At 40.5% G+C, this 6,630-nt stretch overlaps 1 long non-coding RNA gene across 1 annotated transcript; it reads right to left on the bottom strand.

The window, feature by feature from the left end:
* Positions 1 to 837: 837 nt before the first annotated feature.
* LOC147982371 (uncharacterized) lies at positions 838 to 1,266 on the bottom strand. Its single transcript, XR_015600045.1, has 2 exons — positions 1,173 to 1,266; positions 838 to 1,026 (listed from the first exon to the last, which is right to left on the bottom strand). It is a non-coding gene; the product is annotated as an uncharacterized LOC147982371 (long non-coding RNA).
* Between the last annotated feature and the right edge of the window lie 5,364 nt (positions 1,267 to 6,630).

A 6,630-nucleotide genomic window follows, 5' to 3' on the forward strand; every position in this document is an offset into this window, starting at 1 on the left:
TTCCCAATCGTTTTGCCGGGGGGGAGGGCTAGGGTGACCCCATTGGGAAAAAAGTATAAACTGCCGTGCTAATTTTGGGAAGAAAACGTCATCATGGTTGGAAAAAGGTGGGAAAATAGGGGGGGGGGGGGGGTCCTGGGATTCAAATCAGGGTTCTCCATGTGCAAGACTACGCCACTAGTCAGTGGGTCGGCGGGGTTATTTGGAAAAGTAAACCATTCGTTGGGTTTTACCGTCACAATGAACCAGTTCAAATCTGGCATGGCGCCGACCCTGCACTAAGATCCGTGCAATGGTGGAGAGGGAGTTGCTGCGAAATCCTTCCTAGCTGACGATCGCCGGGTAACATTTTCGTTGTTAAGTGAACTGCATGACATCTCCAAGATAGAACCATTTTTAATGGATGTTGAATGGACGCCATCTTAAAGATAGAACCATTTTTTAAATGGATATACCATCTTAAAGATAGAACTATTTTAAAAAAAAGTTATGGAAAATGATATGCTTTGATCTTTCTGATGTTAAGAGCAAGTATAATAAGATGATGTAGGCAGGCTGTAAGCCTTTAAATATTATATTTTGGATGAGTTGGGGGAGAGAGAGGAGGAGAGAGAAGGGAAGCGTACTACTGATTAATAGCCGGCTGCAACACGTGCTTCTAGGCATGTTGTGAGGGAGGGAGGTGGGCCATGTATAAAAAAATAGTACATATTTACATGCGACTATTGTACTTGCCGGCTATAAGCTTGGCTATATAGATGATGTGACAACACCATATAGCCAACAGCTGACTGTACTATTAACCATGATCTAATTAAATGAGATAGGGAGTAAATGTTCTCTAGCTACAAATCAATGTATAAGGATATAATTAGGTAAGCTTCTTTACACCCAAATAGAGAGGAGAAGAACTTTGTGTCTACTTTCATGGAAGGGAAAGCTATTCTTCTTTGCCTCATGGTGATTGTGCAGACCGATGCTGGCATTTATTGCCTTTCTTATTCCGTGTTGCTCTCCCCTTGCCATCTTAAAGAGAAGAACACGCATAATTAATTTAAGTCCACATTGAGAAAATTCCAAAGAATTTCGTCTAGTTCATTTTACAACATTATTCTACTCTGGCTGACACGTAAAAGGAAACATATATAGAGAAAGAGAGATCGATTTCGTACCACACAAATGGAATCTCCGAGCTACACAATCACCATGAGGCAAAGCAGAATAGCTTTCCAATCCATAAGATTATACATAGAGTTCTTCTCCTCTCTGTTTGGGTGTACAGAAGCTTACCTAATTATATCTTTATATATAGTCTCGTAGCTAGAGAACATTTACTCCCTATCTCACTCAATTAAGATTAGAAAGATCTGAGCATATCATGGTCCACAATTTTTTTAAACGGTTCTATCTTTAAGATAGTATCAATAATATCCATTTAAAAATGGTTCTATCTTTAAGATGGTATCTGTTTAACATCCACTTAAAAATGGTACTATTTTTAAGATGGTATCTATTTAACATCCATTTAAGATATGGCAATTTTTATCATGGCAATTTTTATGGATTTTTTCATAGTGGAGCAAATGAAACAAATAAATCATGGCATTTTTTTATAAAAGTAGTAAACTTGGCCTTCGGGCCAATGAGGGTTGCCCTGGCCCTCCCCTTGGTGAACGATCAGGAAGTTGTGGTTCGTTCGCTGGGAGCAGCCTCTCCTAGCGATCGATTCGTTCAATCCACTCCTTCCCAACGACTGATCGCCAAATATTGTCGTCCTTTAACAATTATTCTTCCTTCTTTCGGATATCATCCATGGTGGGTTCTTGCTTAGCGTTGCACCATATCACTACTCTTGTTATCCCCCAAATGGTGAGGAGCATTGGCGGCTCACTGGGGTCTATGGCCCCCCGGTGATGATGGAAAATCTTTATATTACGAGATGGCATTTTTATTATTAAGAGATGACAATTTTGTATTAACAGATGACATTTTTATTATTAAGAGATGGTATTTTTTATAAAAAAAGAGCTGGTATTTTTTATTATTAAGAGATGCCATTTTTGGTTATTGATGGCATCTGTTGTTTATAAAGATATGGCAATTTTTATCATGGATTTTTGTACAGTGGAGCAAATAAAGCAAAATAATATATTTCATGGCATTTTTGTAAAGTAGCATGGTATTTTTTATAAAGTATAAACTACGCCTTTGGGCCAATGGGAGTTGCCCTGGCCCTCCCCCCGGCGAACAATCAGGAAGGGGTAGTTCGTTTGCTGACAGCAGCCTCCCCTAGCGGCCGATTCGTTCGATCCACTCTCCTTCCCAATGACTGATCGCAAAATACTGGCGTCCTTTAACAATTCTTCTTCCTTTTTGCGGATATCATCCATGGTGGCTTCTTGCTTAGGGTTGCACCATATCACCACTCTTGTTACCCCCCCCCCCCCTCCCCCCTAATGGTAAGGAGCATTGGTGGCTTACTAGAGTCTATGGCCCCCTGGTGATGATGGGAAGATTTACATGACAAGCATTCTTCCTGGTCCATCCCGTGGTTTCTAGGCACCGAATTCAACATGATCATAGTGTTGCCGACAAGAATAACTCGTGGCTCAACCGACGGATTATGACTGGATTCATATTTTCTCGCTAATGAGGAACTCCATGACATCTACCTCAACGACCACCATTACACCTGGTCAAGCGAGCGTGGTTCTCCCCACTGTGGCTCGCACTGATAGGGTTATCGCACAGGCCTCGGGCTTCGGTGGAGCAGTGCACGCGGGGACGGGGAGGGGATGTGCGTGTGTGGGCTCATCGAGAGGGTGTGGAGGTTCATGTTTTGATTAATGCAGGCGTGCGGCAACGGAAGCGGTTGCTAGACATGTGTTTTAGGCCAAACGCGTTAGTGATCGTATCTGGACCGTACGAAAATCAATCGACAAATAGGATGTTCTTTTGTATGTACGTACTTCATGATTTTATACGGGTAGTAGATATGCACTAAGCTAGCGCGCTTCTCGGAGCTCAGGTGCTTGATCGAGCGTTGCAACGGCATGACGTCATGTTTTTCTCTTTTTTTTATTGCTATTGGGAAATTATGTGGTGTCTTTACAGCTGTTTTTTCTAGAACTCTTTACAGCTATTGGGATAGTTCGGTTCAGCCAGAGATATCTCGATCCAGGTCCCACCACTTGCTGCTTATCTTACTCGCAGGGTACTGTCCCCGAAATGTCCTTCACCAGTTTCTTCTCCATGAGAACATTCTTATTTCATCGCCCATCCCTATGTCTCGCTAACAACGGCTACAATGGCGGCACAACAGCGGTTGCCCTCTCCTCTGCGTCCCCTCTCTCCCGTGGCCCTCGAACGCGGATTCAACTCCACTCATGGTCGACGAACATCACCTCTCCTCACGCTCGACGGGCTCCACTTCTCCTCGTGTCACCCCTCTCTATCATAGATAACGGGCAAATGCCAACCGTGGAGATGCGTCGACGATCCTTGAGACGGCAGGATCGATCTCGGCTTTTCCTCACACCCGTTGACGCATGGCCTTCTCCTACTTCACGCTAGCAGCCAGTAACCCGGTGTGGCCTTCTCTTCGCACCCCTCCCTGGTGGATATTTGTCCCGGCTGTCTAGGGCTCCTCTCCCAAATGGCTTTGTGGAATCTGGTTGTGCGGAGCCGTCAATAGAACCATTTTCTAAATGGATGTTGAATGGATGCCATCTTAAGAATGGAATCATTTTTAAATGGATACCATCATAAAGATAGAACTGTTTAAAAAAATAGATAGTGATATGCTCAGATCTTTGATATAATTGTGTGAGATATGGAGTAAATGTTCTCTAGGTACAAATCTATACCTACTAATAAAAGAAATAGGTATTCTTAGTCTGTTTTGCTATTTTATAGAAATCCACTAATGTTTCTGACATTAAACCCGCAATACATATCAAATGTTTTTTTAAATACTCATTCTTCTAAGCTATAACTCGAAATTTCACATGTTATATATGGAATTTGATTAACAAAATATGTAAAATCTGAATATGGTGTTATTTTACCTGTTAACAATTTAAAAATACTATCTAGGCTGCAATGTTAATCAACAATGCAGTATCCAGGTTTTTTCATACCGGTAGACACCCAATAAATAAGGACGTGCATGACGAGAAATAAAAGGACACAATAAAGATGGGATGTCCGCTATAAAAAAATAAAAAAGAAAATCCAGAGGAGATCCGATAAAGATGAGATGTTGCGCTATTCTCCTATATATAAGAAGAAGAAAGAGAGGACATGCATGAAAAAAAATAGTAAAAAGGAGGCATGCCTGACAAATAATAAAATAAAAGCACAAGTTTGATAAGATATAAATAGTGATGAAATAGGGGCCAATACCTATGACATGTATGGCAAAAAAATAGTGATGAAATAGGGGCACAAATACCTGCGTCCACATGAGATCATACAAAAATGTTATTTTCCAGAAGAAAAAAAATCTCTTTTTATGATTAAAAAATTGTGTATCTTTTTAACAACCTTTTTAACAACTCTTCATGTATTTAAGAAATATGTATATGAAAAAAGTGTTCAAGAGTTACCCTAAGTTGGTGATTCTTAAACTAAAAACTGCCATTGATGCACACATGTCTTCGTAGTGTGTTAATGTGTCATCGTTTGTTTTTGTCGTTTTTCTTTACTCCCTCGTAACAACACCCCATTTCGAACATGACATGAATAAATGTATGATCACTTGCCTGTTTATTTGTACGGATTAAATCTACATGCAAGTCGTGTTGAAATAAAACACCTGTAGAATCTTAAATTGCGCTTTTATAGGTTAAGACCATCTTTGTTTGGGCGATAGCTACAAATCCTCATATTACAGACCATTTTTTGTGAATTAAGAGCATGTGGTATTTTTTTTCTCCCTCGGCAACGCATGGGCCTTTTTCCTAGTGAATATAAAGATATAATTAGGTAAGCTTCTTTACACCAAATAGAGAGGAGAAGAAGAACTTTGTGCCTAATCGTATGGAAGGGAAAGCTATTCTTCTTTTCCTCATGGTGATTGTGCTGACCTCGCGTTTATTGCCTTTCACGCGTGACCCCTCCCCCACCCCCCGTAATGCTATACATGCACCCGGCAGAATTGGGGGTCTTTCCATGGTAGTAGAAAATAAAAACAACAAAATCGCACACTTGTGTTCCTCACCCAAACAAAAAAAAAAGAAGGAAGTGTGGCGCTGCAAAAAGAACTGGATACAACAAGTACCGAGAACAACAACCAAATACAAGCAACTGCAAAACAACAATATTTTTTTGTTTAAATTTCTAACCGTGATGTGTTCTGAGGGTCGTGCATAGTAATTAGCAAAAGTCCACAGAAATAACTGAAGTGAGTAATACCGAAGAAAGAATACCAAAATAACAGGAAAACAAGAACAAAATAAGACAACAAAAACCAAAAAATAATTCTCACTAATCATAAAGTTGCCACTTTCTTACAAAAATAGTAGGAAAAATGATTTTTAATTTAGTGAAGGAGAGAAAAAAAGAAGGAAGAAAATATGAGAAAATGAGAAAAGAAAAAAAGAAAGAGTAAATCTGAAAACTTGAAGGAAATCAAAAAGAAGACGACAAAAATATAAGTTTTAGTGTAAGAGGGGAAAAAATGAATCTGAAATGACAAAGAACAAAAAAATTGAATGCAAATGACTAAAAATGTGAAAGAAAGAAATCCCCTAGATGTCTTTCTTTGCGATTTTTTTTTAATTTATTCATCTTCAATCATGATAGTACAACGAACACTAGAAATAATAAAAATTACATCCAGATCCGTAGAACACCTACTAACAAGCACTGAAGCGAGTCGAAGGCGCGCCGCCGTCATCGCCCCTCCCTCGCCGAAGTCGGACAAAACTTATTGTAGTAGACAGTCGGGAAGTCATCGGACTAAGGTCGCATAGGACCAGCGCACCAGAACAACAACCGCCGCCATTGAAGAGTAGCATAGATCGGAAGGATCCAACCTGAAGACACACGAACGTAGACGAATCACGACAAGATCCGAGCAAATCCATCAAGGACAGATCCGCTGGAGACACACCTCCACAAGCCCACCGACGATGCTAGATCCACCACCGAGACAAGGACTAGGTGGGGAAGACCTCATTCCATCTTCAGAAAGTCGCCGTCGTCTCGTCCTTCTGAGTAGGACACACACCCTAACAAAACTTTAAAAAAACATCTTAAGACAGAACCCTCCTGTCGGCAAGGGTCGGAATCCACCGCGCCGCCATGGCTCTAAGGCGACTTTGAGTGTTACTAGTCACTTGAACTGATATGCAACAAAAAGGCCCATGTTTTTAGTTTATTCTACTACCTCAAATTCTTTCTAATCTTTTTGTTCGTTCAGATTCCTTATCTCGTTGTTCTCTTCTTCTGTTCGAGGGCTATATGTAAACCTGACCGATTACTAATACGAACACCTACGGGTAATGGTAGTGGGCCAACCCATTTTACCACGGGTCGTACCGGTTGTTGTAGGGTGCGCTCGCTCTGGTCTTCTTCGTCTTTATTTCTTTTCTTTATTTCTTTCGTTCTTTTTATTTTATTTTTCAT

The sequence above is a fragment of the Triticum urartu genome, chromosome 3A, assembly GCF_056163025.1.
Source record: "Triticum urartu cultivar PI428250 chromosome 3A, HENAU_Tu73, whole genome shotgun sequence".
NCBI classification, from domain to species: Eukaryota; Viridiplantae; Streptophyta; class Magnoliopsida; order Poales; family Poaceae; genus Triticum; species Triticum urartu.